Raw genomic sequence first — 20844 nt, 5'->3', positions numbered from 1 at the left:
GCAACTGTTGTTTTTGGTTTTCTAAGAACCCTTCATGTTACAAAAAAAAGGGCTTCATTTTGTTTGAGCAACTCTTACAAATAGAACCAACTGCATTGTAATAAGTCTTAAAGCGTTAGCACGTTCCTAACAACCTTTCAAAGGTAGATCAGCATTAAAGATGTATTACCGGGACCACATAAAAGTTAAATATATTTCCTGGGATCCTTTGCTGAATTAGGGGCAAAGCCAGGAAATAGAATTATTACCGCTACTTTAGCCTTTAGGCCATGTTATAAGAACAGACACCCCATCAAACAACTTCATAAATGTGAAGAACCTAATTAGAAAATTAATTTCCAATTATGCATATAGAATGAAGTCTGCTAAATGAGGAAGGGACCATGGAGGCATGGGGATGGCGGGGGCAGCGGGTGTGTGTGTGGGGGGGGCAGTCAAAGCAAAGTGGAAATTCTTTCAGTTGGGAAACAAACCTGCTTCCTACAGAAGGGCATAGATATTGAGACCAAGGGGACACAATTGATTTTATGGAGAAAGATCCTGTGGCTTCACTTCTCTGGCCTTGGGGACGTTCAGGATTACTTACAGAAGGTCAGAAAGTCCTAAAACACTTTGCAGGATATGCTATTTCCCATGCTGGAGGTGAGAGTAAAGAGAACAAAAACAAACATAAAAACCTTATCAACCATCCTTTTAAATGAGTAATTCCAGTCCCCATGGATGCAAGCTTTATCTATATGGCTTAATTTCCATTTGAAAACCTAGAAAATGCCCATGCATAGGAATGCATATTTTATCTTTGAAATACTCACAGAACTCTGTTGCCTGAGCTGCTTTGATATGAATCTACTACTTATATAAGGACAAGGGATTCCTAGACAAGAGGATCAAATGTATTACATTTGCTAAGATACTTAATACAATGTTAGCACCCTTAAGGTATGATGGTGACAGCCTGGGTAGTAATGGGCTCCTCTGAAACACATCCGTAGTGCTCCTGTCTCTTTTCCAAGGGAGCAGTCACATTATACCACCTCTTTAAATGGGTTTCACGTGCAATTAAAACGAAAATGCCATAATGGGCCATGACATAAGAACAAAACACACTCTCAGAAGGTTTCCTCATGTGTTTTTCTTTTCCTTTATTTTTTTCTGAACACTGAAAATTACCTCTTTGTCAGCCCTGTGGCATGGTCACAATGCAAGGGCCTCAGACTGGGGAAACGTGTTCATTAGGAGAATTGGATGACTAGGCAAGGTGCCAGGTGGTATTGCCTTGTTTGGAAGAGGAAGGAGAGCTGAGTTCTCCTGCACCACCTGCCCATCAAACCCCTGAGCATTGCCCAGCCTTTCAGGTCAACGTCCGGATGTTAAGTTGCATCAACAAAGCAAAGGGCAGGAAATTTGACTCAGAAGCCACTTATTTAACATACTGTCTTACAAATCAAGACTGTGTTACAGGGTAATGCTAACGAAGAGTTACACACAAAAGAGGGATGGGAGTTGCAAATTGAGATCTAAAGAAGGAATTATCAAGTTGTTGGGTCCCTGCAGTGGGAACAGTACTGAACAATCTGATCTGAAAAGTTGTTACTTACTAGAGATGAAACTGCCAAGGCTTTGAAGGAGAAGAAGCACGCTACATTGGCATGGTACCATGGTAGGACAAGAGGCACAAAATCGGGGTTGCCACTAGAGAGGGGCCATGGACTAAGCCCGCTCATGCACCTGAACTGCTCTGAAAACTGCCCTAAAGTTCCTCAGATCAAAGTACAGGCAGTTTGAGAACAGAGCCCTCAAACTGTTTCCTAGTCCCTCAAACCAATTTCGACTAGTAATTAACTGATTTCCAACATCAAAAGGTGAGATATTCCAAGAGGAGTCAAGGCAGATCAAAGCCTGTAGTGAGGGGTCCCCCTGCACCCCATCCATCCCCCGCCTCCTTCCCAGACAGACCTCCATCAGATTGCAGCTAGCGAACCGTCACACTGCTTCTCACCAGAGACCAACATCAAACAGACTTCCAAATGACTTGCTGGAGTTTTCAAGCTCTGTGAGAAGAAAACGAGGAAGGTGCAGCTACATGACCATATGGTCCAGATTTTCCAGGATGGTCTAGGTTTCTAATATCCAGTTCTGTTGTCTCCATCCCTGAGACCGCTCCCAACACACAACAAGGTCACCGTGGTAACAAAAAGCACTGGGCAGTGCCTGGCATTCAGTATATGATGAACAAATGTTCATTCCTTTCTTTTGTGTATCACCATATAGTAGAATTCCTAATTATTAGTTTGCTCAAATATTTTGTGTGTGTGTATGTGTGTGTGTACTTTTACGCTATAAAAGGAAAGAGTATTGCTGGCTTTCAGTCATTAGCCTAAGCCAGGCACTGGGCATGAGCCTGGGCACAAGTCTCTGTGCAGAAATGGTCCTTTTCCCTAACATACTTACTAAGTCATTTTCACATGCCATCTGACACGTACCTGATTGGTCTGGTTCCCTTGCTTTCATTCACACCAGTAGTTAGTTTCTGTGGTTTTTCACAAGAATATATATATATATATATATATATATATATATATATATATATATATATATATATATGTGTGTATATATATATATATATCTCCAAGAAGATCTTGGGGACTGCCTTTTAGGCAGGGAAAATCTATAGCCAAAGCCTTTGCAGAATTCCTTGGAACCAAGCTTCCAGGTCAGCTGTCGAAATGTACCTAAGGGTTGACTACAGGAGAAAAATGAGAGGGAAAATGAGGATAGGGCTCAAGTTTCTAATGTGGGAAGGGTTCTGCCAGTCTCTTGAGCTCAAAAGAACTAACACTGAACCTACAAGAACCTTCTACAGGAGAGTCTCAGACTATGGGGATCCTCCAGGGCAGATGTTTATTTCTCACTTCCCTCGTCCTGACCTTGGCTATGTCTGCCCATGTGAAATAATACATGATACGCTGAATGAACTCAGTATCTTCCCTGGGAAACGTGCTCCTTTCGTTATGGACCAATGTTGTCAGCGGAGCCAACATCTTTCTTGAGAGTCTCTGTCAACACCATACCTTCTTGGGTCTTTACCCCCATCCTGAACCCATCAACTCCTCTAACTTCCCATCTGCCTGGCAGTTTCCAATGCTACTATGCTAATTTCAGTCTTTATGGCCCTTCTGTGGGCTGTAATGGCTCAGGACTGCTTTCCTTCTTTAAAATCATTGAACATAGCACTGACTAATTATTTAGCAAATGTTGGATTTTTATATCATCCACCCCCACCCTTGGAATTCTGTGACCAGTCCACACTGACTGTAAGAGATACATGGAGAAATTGTCCAGTAGTTCCAGATCCTACCCAGGCATCAAAGGGCTTCCTGATTGCTGCCTTCTCTCCCTTTAGCTGCATGCAACCTTATCTTCCTCCAAATTTTGACTGAGATTTTGAAAAGGATGGAAGGAGCAATTGGCTTGAGTTGAATTACAACTGTGTCCTTTTCATGAGCCATTTGGCTTGCCATAGTCTTTCTATTCCCAATTATATGTCTGACACTGGGGTTGAATGTCTGTTACTTTTAAACTTGTGCTATTATTTTTCACATAATAGAGTGAGGGGGGATGTGGAATGTTCTTATTGCTCCCGTGTCTCTATGACCAGTCAGCCTGGTTCACTCATTTATATCACCTGCTTAGCCTTTGTGTCCCCTGCCCTGTCGCCTTTGTGTAATGGAACAGGCTATAGCCACCGAAGCGGAGCAGGCTCTCCTTTAGAAAGAATTTAGCCACAACTCAAAGTTTTAGCACCAAATTGTTCCATTTTCCACGGTTCAGCTTGGCTTCCTCAGAACTACCTCTTGCATTTTCACATTTCTCCTTTCTTTTGGCATTTTAATGGAAATAACCATAGCTCCACAACATTTAATAACACCTTCCAGAAATAAGCCAGCTCTTTGATAATGACCCACTACACTGATATCATCAGAAAATAATACCCAAGGATAATAGCACAACCCTTTTGCAGAAAAGAATAACGACAAGGCGAAACCCATTACATGGAATGAATACAGGAAAAGGTTTCTTGTTGTTGCTGTGATATATATTCTTTTGGTTTCTTTTTACATATAGCCCCTTCAGGAATAACCTTTGTGAAAATATAAAGATATCAAAGTTGAACTTTTTGACCTTTCTTTCTCTAAACTGACATTGATGATATACTGTGAAACTCTTATTTAAACTGGATAGCATCCACCGAAGCGGTAAGGAAAGCATTCTTTTATTTATTTATTTTTGTTAATCCTCACTGGAGGATATTTTTCCATTGACTTTTAGAGAAAGTGGAAAGGAGAGGAGAGACAGAGAGAGAGAAACATGGATCTGTGAGAGAGAAACATCTATTGGTTGCTTCCTGCACATGCCTGACCAGGGCCAGAGCCTGCAACCAAGATACATGCCCTTGACCAGAATAGAACCTGGGACCCATCAGTCCACAGGCCAATGCTCTACCCACTGAGCCAAACCAGAGAGGGCTGAAAGCATTCTTTAAAGCTTCATTGTCTATTTCCTTTTAATCTTTCATGTTTGCATAAAACAACAAGCTTGCTCTCTAAATGACATGTCCCTGACAAAAGGCAAAGAACACACAGGATTTTCTCATGAACAGCATCAAAGAAGCCTCCGAGATTGAGGGGGAATATCTGGGGGGTTGTCAAGCTTAATTTGATTGGTGCTTGTTAAGACTCCTGTGGCAACTGCAACAGTCCAAGCCATTGTATGTTGGTGTTCATCACCGTCATCCTTCTCCCTCCCACTTCTTCCCTGTTTACACATTGCTTCTTCCTCACTGCTGGAATCTCCTTCCATCCTAACAAGGAATTCCTGATTCTTTCCTCCTCCGGCCATGAGTATTCGTTTCAAGAGATTAGGGAAGTGAAAAATCGATTCTACTCAAGAAAAGGCACCGCGTGTAGAATGAATGGCTCATCCTTTAGCTTGATAAACTGAGACCTTAGAGGTCATTTGACTTGTTAACGCAGTCTGGCAGCCAGCAGGGGTGTGTGTGTGTGTGTGTGTGTGTGTGTGTGTGTGTGTGTGTGTGTATGGGGGGGGAGGGCAGGTCTCCTGCCTGCTATTTTGAAAGACAGTTTAGCATAATTGTTTAGAACATGGGCTTTAAGATTAGACAGAGTTTAGTGCAAAGGGCTGGCTCTGAAACTTACTAGCTTAGTGATTTTGGAGAAGTTACTTGACTTTTTTTGAGTCTCAGTTTCTTCATTTGCTTAGTGAAACAGCAATGGAAGCTGTATTATAAGGCATTTATCTCATGGAACCCTGCGAATAACTACAACACTGTGTCTGATATATAATAGTAGCTTCCATTTGTTGAGTGCCTCATTCTACCCTTACTATGATTGTTTGGTGACCACAAACCCACCTACGGACCCTTTCCCAGTCCTCCTGGATTTCTGAGATCCACACTGTCCTTGAAAGAACCTCTTCTACCCCAAGGAGTGGAAGATAATGTTTGCCCCACTTAGAAGAGAAACTGGGAAAACAGAAAAAGGCAAATGTTATGTGCAAAAAACATGAACTTAAACCTTTCGTTGCAAAGGACATTTATGCTGCTCCAGGAACTTCATGTGAAACACCTATTATTACCCAGCTGGTTTAATTTGTTTAGTTAATAAACTTTCTATGACCCGTTTTTATTTAGCATATGTACTGGAAGCTCTTTCATATAATTTCTGAGTCCACAGTGGCATGCTTTCCCTGAACATTTATGACGTTCCACAACTCAACTTCCAAAGAAACCCATTATGAAATTAAATGGATCCAGGTGGGTAATTTGAGAGGGTAAGTATATTGCATGCAGCAAAGACAATATGTAAATATTGCAGCAATCTCTCTGACATGATATTAGAATATGAAAGAAAATGAAATCAACGAAACTATGAGATACTGAATTAATTTACTTTCAAATATTAAAAGTAATGAATCTTCTACTTATTTTCAGGTCCCTATGACTCATCTTAATACTAGGATAATTTTTAACTCCATTACATTACTTAACACATATTTGCATCACAGCACTCTCCAAATGAATGCCTCGCACTTCTTCTCAAGCACAGAAATTGCTTTCAGATCTTCACCACTCTGGGTTTGAATAGCCTATTGCAAAATCATTTTTCCAAGGTGCACCAGGATGGCCAACACTTAACATGGTGTTTTCCTTACAAGATGGACAAATAAGTAAGAAAGTATAATTAGCTATGTTACCTGAGATAGAGAGCATCAAACTATTCTGAAATGGATTTATCTTGTTCTTCCTTGGAAATGTGTTTTAGTATACATATGATTAAATAAATATAGGCCCTTAACATTTTTTAACAGAATCTGTTGGGATATTATTCAGCAATAAAAGGGAATAAACAACTGACACAGGTGACACCATGGATGATCCCTCAAAAAGATTATGCCAAGAAAAACAAGTCAGACAGCAGACACCATGTTTTGTATGATTCCACTGACGGGAAATGTTCAGAAAAGACACATTTATAATTACAGAAAGTAGGTTCATGGTCACCTGGGTGTGGGGATGGGGGAGTAACTGTAAATGAGCTAGACGGATCTTATTTGGGGGACAAAAATGGATGTTCTAATACTTAGGGTGATGGTATCTCAATAAAGCTACTAAAATCATTGAATTATACAGATAGATGGGACAATTTTATGATACATAAAACATACATCAATAAAGCTATTAAATAAACCAACCTGGAAGCTGTTATTAATGTATAGATGATTGAAAACTGTGCAGTCGCACGTGGGGATATGATTCGTGGGAACCCTGATGGCTAGAAAGGACTGAAACTGGTGTGATTCTGATTCAAAATCTCAAATCTTTAAATTTTACTAGTGTAGACATCATGTTTGTAAACACAAGTTTCAACAGGCACAACCAGATAGACGAAAATGAAGGCAAGTAGCATAATGACAGTGCATTGGGCCAGAAATGAGGAATCTTGGGGCCTAATTTCCCAGGTCTGCTCTAACAGGCTCTACCCTTTGGTGACAAATAATGGATGTAAATAGACTTTGGCTCAGTCATGTATGAAAGGAGGCATAGACCAAATAGCTGATATCCCTTCATGCTCTAGTGTATCCATTCGTCTAATTGCTCACTGACAGAGTATTCACTAAGAAATCACTGCACCAGGCATGGTTTTAGGGCCTAAAGATAAAGAGATGAGCGAGATCCCTGACATGACATTCTTAAATGTCATGAAGCTTACACTGAGGTGCAAGATAGAAGATTAAATTAATAAACTAGTTCATGTAAACTAGTGATGCTATTTAAAAATAAAATAAAATTGGGTAAGAGGATAGAGAAAGACTAAAGCACTGCTGTAACTGAGTCTTCCTGGACCCTTGGGCGACAAAAAGGAGCAGCCACATAAGTGGTGGGGAAAGCATGTATAAGGCAAGCAATACTAAACATAAAAATCCGAAGATGTAAACCAGCTTTACTTTTGTGAGAAATCAGAAGTCAGTCATATCCTGGAGCTGGGTGAGTAAGCAAATGACAAAGTTTAGAAGGGTAGGCAGAGCCAGATCATTCATTCATTCATTCATTCATTCATTCATTTATTAAACATTTCATTGATTTTTTTTTTTTTTGAGAGAGAGAGGAAGGGAAAGGGGTGGGGGAAAGAGAGAAACATCGATGCAAGAACATCGATCAGCTGCCTCCTCCTGCAGGCCCTCTCCTGGGGATCAAGCACACAACATAGGCATGTGGCCTGACTGGGAATTAAACCAGCAGCCCTTTGGTGTATGAGATGATGCTCAACCAACTGAGCCACACTGGCCAGGGCACAGGTCATTTAGAATCTTAAAGGGCATGTTAAGAACTGGAGGTCTTCAAGCAGAGAAAATCATGGCCTGATTCAGGCTGAGGTCACCCACTGGTTCCATGGGTGTTGAATAAGTATATAAAAGTGAGCATATACATATGCAAAAACCAATTTCAAAAATTTTGACTGTTAAATCAATGCTTTCCCCTAGTTTGTTTAGCATATGAATGAGTACATACAAATTAATTCACCAGCCAAAACTGTGCCTTCACCATTGATACTTTAAGGATATTACTAAGTATTATAAACATGGGCAACTCAAATAATAATTAGGGGGAAATCATATGGAAATTGCTAACAAACTCATTAGAGTGTGCTTAATTATTGCAGTGAAGGGTTAGCAAGAGGATTGGAGCTTACGGAATAATTCTGTTTGCACATGGATTGATATGCTTGTATCATAATTACTCACAGCTGTTGGACTTTCGAAGTTTATTAGAAACTTAATTCCCAAACTTTCATGCTGAAAAGATTTTTTAAGAGGGGAGTGTTAGCCCAGTGCCAGTAATGCAAGCAGGAAGAATTTTTCTAGTAATTCTTCTCGGCGATTACTTACAGAGTAACTACAGATCTCCTCATTATACATAATGAAGTGGACCTGCTCATTTTTGATTTTCACACACTTTGCAGGAAGAGCAAAGCCTGATTGAAACTGCTCAAGCCCTGTGATGAGACGTTGCATGTAATATGTATTCCAATTACTAAACGATCTCAGAAAACAGGCTTGGTGCCTGATGTATTCATTTGAAAGCAATTCTTGGCTAAATTGATCTTTAAATAATCTATCTGTATGCTTGTTAATTTAATAGATCAACTGACATCAGGAGAAGACAGGACTGCTTCATCCTTCACAGTCTACGAGCTGACAACTAATCCTTCTTCCTCGGCAATTCATTTATTATATTTTATAAATTAGAAGAAATGTACAGGGTCCCTGAAATACAGCTGATGCTATGTCCTATAGCTTCTACTTCCTCATAATCAATCAGAAAATTAATTCTGTGTCTGGGCTAGCAATTTTTGTCTCAGTCTAATTTTTGATCTGTTTTACTGATGGCTGCTATGCTGACTTTCAGCACTATTGAGCGTAAATGAAGTGATCGTTTGTACCTAAGTATTTCCATTGTTTCTAAGGCTCCTTTTCAGATCAGCTTTTGATAAGGGCAAAGATTATCTAATGAGGACAATTTAAAAAGAAAATCATAACTTGAGAATCAAGTATTATCACAGTCAATTTTCCATTTGCATGCATATTTGTGTTCTCTCTCTCTCTCTCTCTCTCTCTCTCTCTCTCTCTCTCTGTCTATATACACCAAATTATAGCATTAAAGATCAAATTATAGCATTAAATATCTTTTATTGTCTGGTCATTTATTCTCGTTGCCAGATAGCTTGCATTTCAGATTCACAAATTACTAATTTTCCTGTAAACTTATATCAGGCTATCATACATCCATGGCTACATCCATTTCATTCCTTCTTCCTGGAATTCCCTTCCTTACTTGAAATCACACCAACTTCAAAGACCAAATCAACATCTCTTCTGGTGAAATGGCAAAATCAATATGTAAATAAACTCTATTTCTAATACTTCTTTTCTCATCAATTAAAAAGCAAATAGCAACAGCAAACTCCAGAGTGATAGCAAACACTTATGTTGCTGTAAATTCTTTGTTTTAAGTTCACTATTCAAAGTTCTTGGTATATTACCGTCTCACTGAAGCCGTACAATAGCCTTATGACATAGGGGATTTCACTTTTCTCCTTTTGCACATGAGCAACAGAGGCGATGAGAGAGCAAACGATTCCTCTGGATCATTCAGATGTTAAGAGGAGTGAGCCAGATTTTGGACTCAGTCAATAGCATTCTGAGTCCATTATTAACTCTTATGCTGTGCCAGAATATCAACCTTGCAAGGGAGTCGAAAGCCATAGAATAAATCTAAAGTGCCTGGCATAGTGTCTCAAACAGAATTTAAGAATTGGTGGTTATCTTCTAGTTATGTGAAATAAAATAATTATGAAAATAAGTTGGAAGAAATTATAAATAAATCTACTATCTTTATTATTCTTTTCTCATGTCAAATGTCAGCCTATCATCTTAAGTTGATGCTTCACAAATCAGCAATTACAGCTTTTATGCTTGAGTCCACAACTCACATACAGGGTTGTGGTGTGGAAAGGCATTCAATAAACATTGAGAAAGAGAATGAATGAATGAAATTAATGAACAAACTAATCCCAGAAGCTTCTGATGGGCTTTTCCCTCTCCTCCACGATTCCCCGAGGCACAATGCTAAATCCCTCAAAAATCAGACAAATATTAAGCCACGGAAGCATGGATTAAATCAACGTTTCCCTTCCATTTCAATGAGTTATTATTTAAAATAAAACCCACAAAGCAATGTTTTTAAAAGTCTACATCCCAAAGTAAAACATGGAAATTGCCTGATTAATGCAGATAGCCACTCACCAATTTATATTCTTGAACTCAAGAGAATCATTTAGCTAATTGTATAGGTGATTATTATGCTTTTCACAGAAGTGTGTATCATGCATTTAGAATTTTTAAATTGCATCTCCAAGAGAATCCTCTCAAATCTAATTATTGTATACTTAGAATTTTCCATAATCAGCTAAGAGATTGATTTGTTTCTTTAAAGAAAAAATCTTTTAAATATGTGGAAATCCTCTTGTGAGAAGATAAATTAAACTTTTAAAAATAATTAAATAGGCCTTTTATAAAAACTATACTGAAACATACATTGAAATAACTGGTTAATAATAATAAATAAAAAACTCTTCCACATATATTTCTTGCCAAGTATTTAAAGTTGAGTGTGTGTTTACAAAAACAACAACAAAAAAACACAGGTTGTATCAATAAGTAAATAATAGTAAGAATTCTATACTTGGAAAAAGTTTCTGATGTTTCAGAAATTATTTTGAGATAAAGTGCTGATAAACTACTGAGTTTGGAGAGTAGGGGAAATTCTTTGAACTTCATGCACTGGTGATCGGTTCAACTTTCAAAGAGCTACTTCTTTAAATTTAGTCTACTAAGAAAACAGATAAGCATTTAGAGAATGTTTTTAGAAAAAAATAGAAAAGGAAGGCGGAAAGAAACAAAGGAAGAAAAAAGGAGGAAGAAAGGGAGGAAGAAACTCCATGTGATGGTTTGTTCCTCTGTGTCCTTGGAGAGGAACAATGAAAGAACTAGTTTTGAGAACTATTGTCGGTGGTCTGAAACCTATTCTTACTCATGTGTTCCTATCAGTCTTTTTAAACAGTCACAAATCCACAGTGTATGACACTTATTTATAAACTAGAGGCCCAATGCATGAAATTCCTGCAAGAGTAAGCCTTCCTTCCCCCGGCTGCTGGCACCGGCTTCCCTTTGGCATCTGGGACCTGGGCTTTCCTCTGGCTGCAGGTAGGCACCCGGGACCTGGGCTTCCCTGGCAGCCCTGGCTTCATCCCAAAGGATGTCCGATCTAATTAGCATATTACACTTTTTATAGACTAGAGGCCCGGTGCACAAAAATTTGTGCACTCGGGGGGAAGGAGGGGGGTTCCTCAGCCCGGCCTGTGCCCTCTCGCAGTCTGGGACCCCTCGGGAGATAATGACCTGCTGGCTTAGGCCTGCTCCCGGGTGGCAGAGGGCAGGCCCAATCCCTAGGTGCAGCCCCTGATCAGGCTCAGAGCAGGGCTGATTGGGGAGTTGGGGCGCCGCCCCATGTCATGCACAGAGCAGGGCGGATATGGAGGTTGTGCTGCCATCCTCAGTCACGCTCAGGGTAGGGCCGATTGGGGGGTTGGGTCACATCCCCTGTCACACTCAAGGCAGGGTCCATGGGGAGGTTGCGGCGCCACCCCCTGTCACGCACAGAGCAGGGCCAATCAGGGGGGTTGGGGCTCCGTACCCTGTCACACACAGAGCAGGGCCGATCAGGGGGTTGGGGCGCCACCACTGTTACACTCAGGGCAGGGCCGATGGGGTGGTTATGGCTCTACCCTATCACACACAGAGCAGGGCCCGTGGAGCGGAAGTTGGGGCGCCGCCCTCTATCACCCACAGAGCAGGGCTGATCAGGGGGTTGGTGCGCCGCACCATGTCACACACTTAGCCACAGGGCGATCAGGGGGTTGGGGAGCTCCCCCCTATCAGGCACAGAGCCGGGCTGATCAGGGGGTGGAGGCGCCTTCCCCTGTCACGAACAGAGCAGGGCAGATAGGAAGGTTGTGGCCCCATCCCCTGTCACACACAGAACCACAGGGCGATCAGGGGATTTGGGCGCTGCCCCCTGTCACGCTGATCCCGGTGCCAGAAGGCCTCGCGGCTCTGCTGATCCCGGTGCTGGGAGGCATATTACCCTTTTACTATATAGGATAGAGGCCTGGTGCATGGGTGGGGCTGGCTGGTTTGCTCTGAAGGGTGCCCTGGATCAGGGTGAGGGTCCCGCTTGGGTGCCTGGCCAGCCTGGGTGAGGGGCTGATGGCTGTTTGCAGCTGGTCACACCCCCTTCAGGGTGGGGGTCCCCACTGGGGTGCCTGGCCAGTCTGGGTGAGGGGCTGTGGGCTGTTTTCAGGCTGGCGGGTGACTGAAGCTCCCAACTGCTCCTTTTTTTCTTTTTTATTCTGGGCCAGCTTTAGCTCTGGCTCCAGCTCTGAGGCCTCTGCTGCTGAAAGCAGGTATCTGGTTTGTTTTTCGGTTCTATAATCGAAACTGTATCAACTCCAGCTCTGAGATCCTGGTGGGCTGAAAGCAGGTTTCTGGGGTTTTGTTTACCTTCTATATTTGTAACAATGTTTCAAACTGCAAGTTCCGAGGCTGGCAAGGCAGGCGGGGAACGTTGGAGTCCTCCGTCACTGAAGCAAGCAAGCCTCATTATAGTTTCAAGCTTCCTGGCTGCCAGCCGCCATTTTGGCTGGCAGTTAATTTGCATATCTCGCTGATTAGCCAATGGGAAGGGTAGCATGTTTCTCTTTTATTAGATAGGACTAGAGGCCTGGTGCATGAACTCATGCACTGGTGGGGTCCATCCAGCCTGCCCTGATGGGTCCCGATTGGGGGAGGGGCCACCATGGGGGAGGGGCCACAGGTGGGGTCAGCCAGGGGGAGAGGCCGTGGGCAGTTGAGGGGGTGGCAATTGAGCCAGATAATGCCAGTTGGCCACTGCAGTGTGCATCATAGCAACCAGTTGTTCTGATTGTTCTGGTCATTCTGCTGTTCGGTCGCTAGGCTTTTATATATATATATATATATATATATATATATATATATACTAGAAGCCCGGTGCACAGATTTGTGCACCTGTGGGGTCCCTTGGCCTGGCCTGTGGGGATTCGGCCAAAACTGGCTCTCTGAAATCCCCCAAGGGGTCCTGGATTGTGAGAGGGCACAGGCCAGGCTGAGGGAGCTCACTGGTGCACGATTGGGGACAGGGAGGAACTGTGGAAGGGCTCCAGGGTGTGTCTGGCCCATCTCACCCAGTCCTGATCGGCTGGACCCCAGCAGCAAGCTAACCTACTGGTAGGATTGTCTGCCCCCTGGTGGTCAGTGTGCATCATAGCGAATGGTCAAACGAATGGTCAGACACTAAGCATATTAGGCTTTTATTATATAGATATTATGTACTGCTGTATTACATCTACTATATTACATGTTATTAAACGTATACAACATTAACAAGTATGCAATAAAGTAAGTGACAGGAAGTTCAATAGCTCATTTCTACATCATATTCAAGAAACACTACCCTAGACAATGGCAATGTCAATACTTTAAAATATGGGATTTTTTCCATAGGGACTTCAATATGTCATTATCTCTTAACATTTTGATTTGCCCAAAATGGGGCCATCCATTAAAACCAATGTCTAAATCTTTTAGTTTACTTCATTAAATAATCTCTTTTTGGTGTTCATCTCTTTGACTGTAGTAAAAAAAAAAAAAGTATTTTCAAGGACAAATGAATGCTTTGGGAGGCTTTTGATGCATTGAAGCTTTGTTTAATAGTTCCTCCCTGGCTGAGTAAGTTGGAGAACTTAGGGGATTCAGGTGGGATTGCTTAAAGTTAAGTACATGGTAAAAGAACTTTATTTACAGAGCCATCAATTTTCTTTATGAAGCTGGGACTACAGAGAGAACATTGGACTATGAATCAGAAGACATGGGTGCTAGCACAAGAGGTAATTCTGCAACTAAGTAGTTGGATGACCTTGACCAAGTCATTTAACTTTTCTCTTTAAAAAAATAAATTCAGCCAAACTCCCATACATTTATAGACCCTTCTATGTGGTTTGTATAATAAAAAATAATCACATGAACCGTAACACTTTTAAGCACCTCTAAGAATCCAAAAAAAGAATTTCTAATTTTACAGATATTTTCTCTTAATTTTGTGAGATTTTAACATTTAAATTATTTTCAAAGTCTATGCCATATCAGCAGAATGCCTTGCTTGTAGCAATAGCCTGGATATGCTTCCCTAGGCTACATGGGAATGCAATCATTGGCCAAATAGTCATAAAATGTAAGTATCTTACAAACAGAAACAAAAGCAAGGGTTTTCAAAAATTCTTGGATCATCAGAATCTCTTGCTGAGCTCTTTTGAATCCCATGTCACAACCTTGGTACCTATGAGTCAGTACATCTGAGCCACAAATTTGTTTCCAAAGCCCAAGTTTTCTAGCAACCAACTCAAAGAGGAAGCCCAAGCAGTCACAACACCCCTGGTCTACACAATACAGACCAAAGCAATTGCTCAGGAAAAGCCCAATCATTCCTTATGCAACAGTAGGAAATTTCTCTTTTGGGATTGAATCAATGATCCAAAGCAAAATTGTTGTTGGCTATAAAAAAATACAGCCTTTCACATCAGGATTACTAAACGGTCTATTTTGTTCTCTGAGCTATATTTCTGGGGATGGAATTCCATTGAGGAATCAAGTCTCTCTTTTGAAGGATTATATTTAAAGGAGGTTACAGTACCTAAATCATACAAGGTTACTAATTAATATTTGTGTAAGGATGGAAGAAAATAAAGAACAGAGGGAGGAAGCCACGGGAGGGTATAACTCATCTGCTAAAATTACATTTCCAGGAGGGAAGCTAAACCACAGGAATGGTTAGGTCCATTGGCACCACCAATTCACTTCTGCTTTAGGAAGATCCCTTAAGCTAATACTTGGAGAGCTTCAAGTGAGACTCTACCTGATATTATGGAGAAAATGTGCTTGGATTAAATCCAGCATTTGCCATGTGTTTTCAAGAATATTTTGACTGATTTGTTCCAATTATCCCTGAATGTCTTCTAAGAGGTTTCCTCTCTAAATTCCACTCATTTTTCAAGGGCCAATTCAAGTCTTAAATTTTTTTTAACGAAAGCTTTTGCCAACAATTCTAGCCCTAAATATTTCTTCTCAAAACTTTCATGAACATGTAAGTGTTGATAAGTATGTCTCATCAACCTGATAGGAATGTAAACTCTATGAGCAGAGAGGCCATATCTGATAAATCTCTTTGCCCAAATTACTTAGGGAGCCTACTCAGGTTCTGCATTGTCTCCTTTTCTATTTCCATTTCTGGGTAGTTACAAAATGCTGCTGGATAACAAATATTTAGCTCAGTTTGAACTTCTAACTTCAGTTATTGCCTTTCACCAACACCTCAAACTCAAAATACCAAAGCTAAACTTATTTCCTCCTAGGTTTGCTCTTTTGGTGATATTCTTTACTATATAATCTAGAAACCTTGCAAGTATCTTCAATTTCTCCTTCTACTAGCTCCCTACTTGCAATGTTTAAATTCTGCTGATTTTACTTCAGAAAATGATATCAGATAGTGGCTGAGTGAAGTGATAAAATGTTTGTCAAGCCATATCAACTTCTGTTTGTTTTTTTGTCAATGTAAACAAGAGTAGAGCATTTCCCCTAAGGGAATAATAATAATAAAAAAGAATGAATGAGTGAATAAGTAAATAAAGAATTAGGTTGAATAAAAATAGCTAGATTTTTATTGTACCTACTTGTGCTGGATACTTTGCTTTACACATATACCTGAGTGTGTGTGTGTGTGTGTGTGTGTGTGTGTGTGTGTGTGTGCATGCAAGTGTGGGCAAACATGCATATAACAGTCACTTACATTGGGTCCAAAAAAGTAAAGGAGGGGAAGTTTAATCACTTCAGAACCCATAACTGGTTATTTCTCTCAACTTGCTTTATTTTACTATGGCTCTGGCAGGTGGTTGCCTGACAAATATGTATTAAAAAGCTGATTCAACATGTAATGCTGAGTAGATTTATTGATTCTCTCCTCCAGTGTCACTTTGGCATTTTATTATGTTTATATGTGTTCACATACTTTGTAACAGGCCACTTTATTCAGCAAGAATATGGAACGATTTTCTCTGAGAGCTTCCTCTTTCCTGTGGGGTTACCTGGTATATTTGGGTCCAGGACACTCTGCCTCACAGATGCTGTCAGGATCAGCAGGACCAGTTGGGCAACAACTCTCTACTTCTCTCTCCTCAACAAGGAGTTTCTACAGCTCTTTCAAGGGAGCTGAAAGTCTGGGAAAGGGAACCTCCACAGGTGCTGTTGAAAACCCTCACTTCATCCTTGCAGACAAGGTATGCAGAATTAGGTCCACTCACTGTCATTTCTCTGGCAGTAAACATATTGCCAGGATCAATAAGTATTTGCTAAACATGCACTGCAGAGCAGACTTCATGGTAGGTTCTGAGGGTCCAATGTGAGGCAAACAGAACCATCTCCTGGCCTCACAGCACCCATAATCATGGGAAAGGAGCAGATAACTAACCTGATAAATAAATAGATCACAATAATACAAAATCTGGGTTATGAAAAAGAAGGTCAATGTGTTTATGAGAGTGTGTGATAGGCATCCTGACCTAGTCTGGGGTGGTAGAGAATTGAGGGGTCAGGGAGGACTTTAATGAAGCAGAGTTTGAAGCAAAATCTAAAGGAGAAGTGGAAGTGAATGGGTAAAGGGTAAGAGGGTAGGAGGTAAGGAGAAGTTTCTTAGGAAGGTGACATGACCTTAGAGTGGGAAGAAGCAATGCCAATCAGAAGACAAGGAAGATGGTCCCTGAGTAGGCACTCAGAGACTAAGGTGAGGCTCATAGGAAGTGAGGGCCAGGCTGTCTAGACCATGGAAAGCAATTTGGTCTCTATTCTAATGACAATGAGAAGCTCCTCCCTAGTGATTTATAAAAGTTACAATACAGGTGCAATGATGTAATTTCTACTTCAGAATGATTGGTCTGGTTGCATGGTAGAGAAGTGATTGGCAGGACTACATGGAGGTGAGAACTGACAGAGACTTGGATGGGGTAGCAGCTGTGAACAGGAACAGTAGAGTAGACAGAGAGGCACTAATAAAGTAAATTCATCAGAATTTGATGGTCGGATAAAGGAAGGATAGAGAAGACAAAAGTCATACCTGGAAGTCACTGTGCTCTTTGTAGACTTAAAAAAAAGTTCTCCTCATCTTTATTTTAAACTTTGCCATGAGTAACTCATCTCCTTGCTCTCAACACTGGATTTTTCTGTTTTAAAATGTGAATACTTGTATGAGTTTGTAACTGAGCTGGCATCCACTTCTTTAGAATGAATGTATGTAGCATTGATTCAGCAATTACTTAGGCTGCATGGTGTAAATACATGGGCTAGGGAGTCAGACAGACTTGGGTTCAATCTCCAGGTCTTAATTACTAGCCATGGGCAATCATTTCACCTCCCTGAATTGTACTTGTCCCATTTGTAAAATGGGCATTGTAACATACTAGAGGCCCAGTGCACAAAATTCATGCAATGGGGGTGGTTGTCCCTCAGCCCAGCCTGCACCCTCTCTAATCTGGGACATCCCTCTCGCAATTTGGGACTGCTGGCTCCTAACTGCTCACCTGCCTGCCTCCATGATTGCCCCTAACCACTTCTGCCTGCCAGCCTGATCACCCCCTAACTGTTCCCCTGCTGACCTGATTGTCCCCAACTGCCTCCCCTGCTGGCCTGTTTGTCCCCACCTGCCCTCCCCTGCTGGCCTGATCACTCACAACTGCCCTCCCCTGCTGGCCATCTTGTGCCAGCCATCTTGTGGTGGCCATCTTGTGATGATGTGAGGGTGTGACAGTCACCTAGGCTTTTATTAGTATAGATCAGTGGTTGGCAAACTGCGGCTCGTGAGCCATATACGGCTCTTTGGCCCCTTGAGTGTGGCTCTTCCTAAGCCTTAGGAGTACCCTAATTAAGTTAATAACAATGTACCTACCTATATAGTTTAAGTTCAAAAAGTTTGGCTCTCAAAAGAAATTTTGTTGATATTTGGCTCTGTTGACTAATGAGTTTTCCGATCACTGGTATAGATGTTCTACAAATTATTTGTGAAGGTTAAATAAGTGGTGTAAAGTGGAATGTAGTAGAAATACGGTAAATACTGAACAAATGTTAGCTAATTTCCACCTTCAAAGACCTCCATTGGAGGGGCAGTAAAAATCCTGTTATACTCCATGCTAAGCCTGGAAGACCATATATAACTTGGGTGCACTTACATCATCTACTATCCCCTTCTCCTCACTCTCTACATTTCAGCCATGTCTAACTTCTTTCTATCTCTGGACACACCCAGCTGGGTTCTATTTTAGGACCTTTGCTATAGTGATTTCTACTTTCTGGAGCGGTTGGATGTTTCCATTGATGGCACCTTTTGACCGTTCAAGCTTCAGCTCAAATGTCACACTCTCAGTGAAGCCTGCCCTGACCACCCTCTGTGAAGTAGCCCCTCTCTTTGTCATCTTCCATCCAATTATTTCATTGTATTTTATTCATAGCCCAGTTCACTAGCTGAAGTTATTGTGTTTATTTCCTTCCAAACCTGCTATCTTTTGCAACTACAATACAGGATCAAGAGGGTAGGGATCTCATTTTCTTTACATCCTAGACAGCTACAACAGAACACGGCACATAGTTGGTATTCAATGAGTAACTGTTGAATGAGTGAAAGAATGAATAACAACCACAAGTGGAACTATGAGAACGGAGCAATCTCTGCCAGTGGCCCACAACCCTGTTGGGGTGACATAAGAGTATTGGGGAGCAGCTTTCTAAGTGGATTGAAAACTATCTTCTTTATCATTTTGCCTGAGGAAGTGATTTCCCACTCAGGCGTTTTCCTGGTAGCGAATAGCTGATCATGGATATAGCTCCACGTATTTCTGCCTTGCTAATTTCCCCTCTGAGAAGTGATGCTCTTAGTACATTCCTAGAATACTGTTTCAGTTTTCCTTTAAATATCCTAAACATGGTGATTATATTTTAAATAATAAATGTTTGGGGAAGTGTGAGGGTCGAATCAGAGATTTTGTTTTTGAGACCAGTAGTCCCTGAAATGACCATATATTGCCTGGACCTTCTATATCACCCAAAGGAATAAACTAGAATTTCCAAAATTATTGTCCCATTTCTTCTTTTTAAAAATTTTTTACATAGAGACTGAATCGCAAGATATAACAAGTAGTGCATTTCCGCATGATTATAACACACCCTGGGTGGTATCATCAGGCACAAAAAGAGCAATAACTTCCCCAAATCCCAGGGAGTTTTATTGCCTTAATGTAGTTGACTCTCTATAATAATGAGAAAACCAGACGTGTGTATCTACTGGGCACTGCAAAGGTGAGCACGGAATGTTATTATCACCCTATCTATGAGCCTTGAAAGTGTTCAGAGTCTGGGAAACACCACCCTGGTTTATGTTCTAGTGTAAAGCCAATTCACGCGCCTGCTCAGTCCTGGATTTTCTGTAACTTACTTCATCTGTTTGGGTCCAGAGAGACTGTGGTGTGATACAAACCAATCAAAAATGAGTATAAGATTTAAGTGCACAGATTGTATGGGGAAAATGATTAAATATTAATAGTTAACGTTTATAGAGCTTTTAGTACTTGCCAGGTACTTTAACATGGGTTATCTCATTTAATTCTCACAAGAACTCTAGACAGTAAATATTGTTAATATCCTCCTTTATAGACGAAGAGACTGAGGCCCATAGAGATTAGGGAATCCACCCAAGGGTATCCATCTAGAAAGTGGTCAAGCTGGATTTATATCGATGTCTCTCTTTACTTATCTCTATTTTTCATTCTTCTATAAGTGAAATTTTTAATACTAAACTACTTAGCCTGGGTCAACCTTTTTTATGCTATATGACCTTGGATCTCTAAGACCAACCTTTCTGATGTAGAAAATAGTGATGATAATAGGATTTACTTCCTAGATTGTTATGAGGGTTAATAGAGCAGAGTACTTGACTTATAGTAAGTGTTTAATAAGTTATGATAATTATCTATTATCAGTACTTTATGGAAAGCTCTATGCCAGATTCAATTGTAAAGATTCAATGGCACAAGCTTCTTTTGGGTGCTTGCCAATATACCTAAAACACAACACAAGAAACTCATAGCAGAAAAGTCAATGAGTGCCTGGCTGATGTGGCTCGGTGGGTGACCATAGACTCATGCACCAAGAGGTCACCAGTTCCATTCCCGGTCAGGGGACAAGCCTAGGTTGTGGGCACGATCCCTGGCAGGGGGCGTGCAGGAGGCAGCCTATCAATGTTGTTTCTCATCAATTCTCTCCCCCACCCCCTCGCCTCTCTCTCTCACACACACACAAATCAATAAAACCATATTTTAAAAGTAAATGAGTCATATAAGGGCAGCAAGGAGTAGATGGTCAACTACAGAATATTAGCAACAATAACACTGTGCTAAAGGCTTTCTCTAGCCTTACTTAACTCCCACTATGTTCATAAAAGGTAGGTATTATTGCCATTGTTTACAAATGAAAATCAAGCCAGGAAGGTTATTTGCTTCAGGTCTTGTAATTAGCAAGTGGCAGAAGCAGAATTTA

This window comes from Myotis daubentonii, chromosome 5 (assembly GCF_963259705.1).
Source record: "Myotis daubentonii chromosome 5, mMyoDau2.1, whole genome shotgun sequence".
NCBI lineage: Eukaryota > Metazoa > Chordata > Mammalia > Chiroptera > Vespertilionidae > Myotis > Myotis daubentonii.
The sequence above is the reverse complement of the archived record's forward strand: the minus strand, read 5'-3'. Positions refer to the sequence as shown.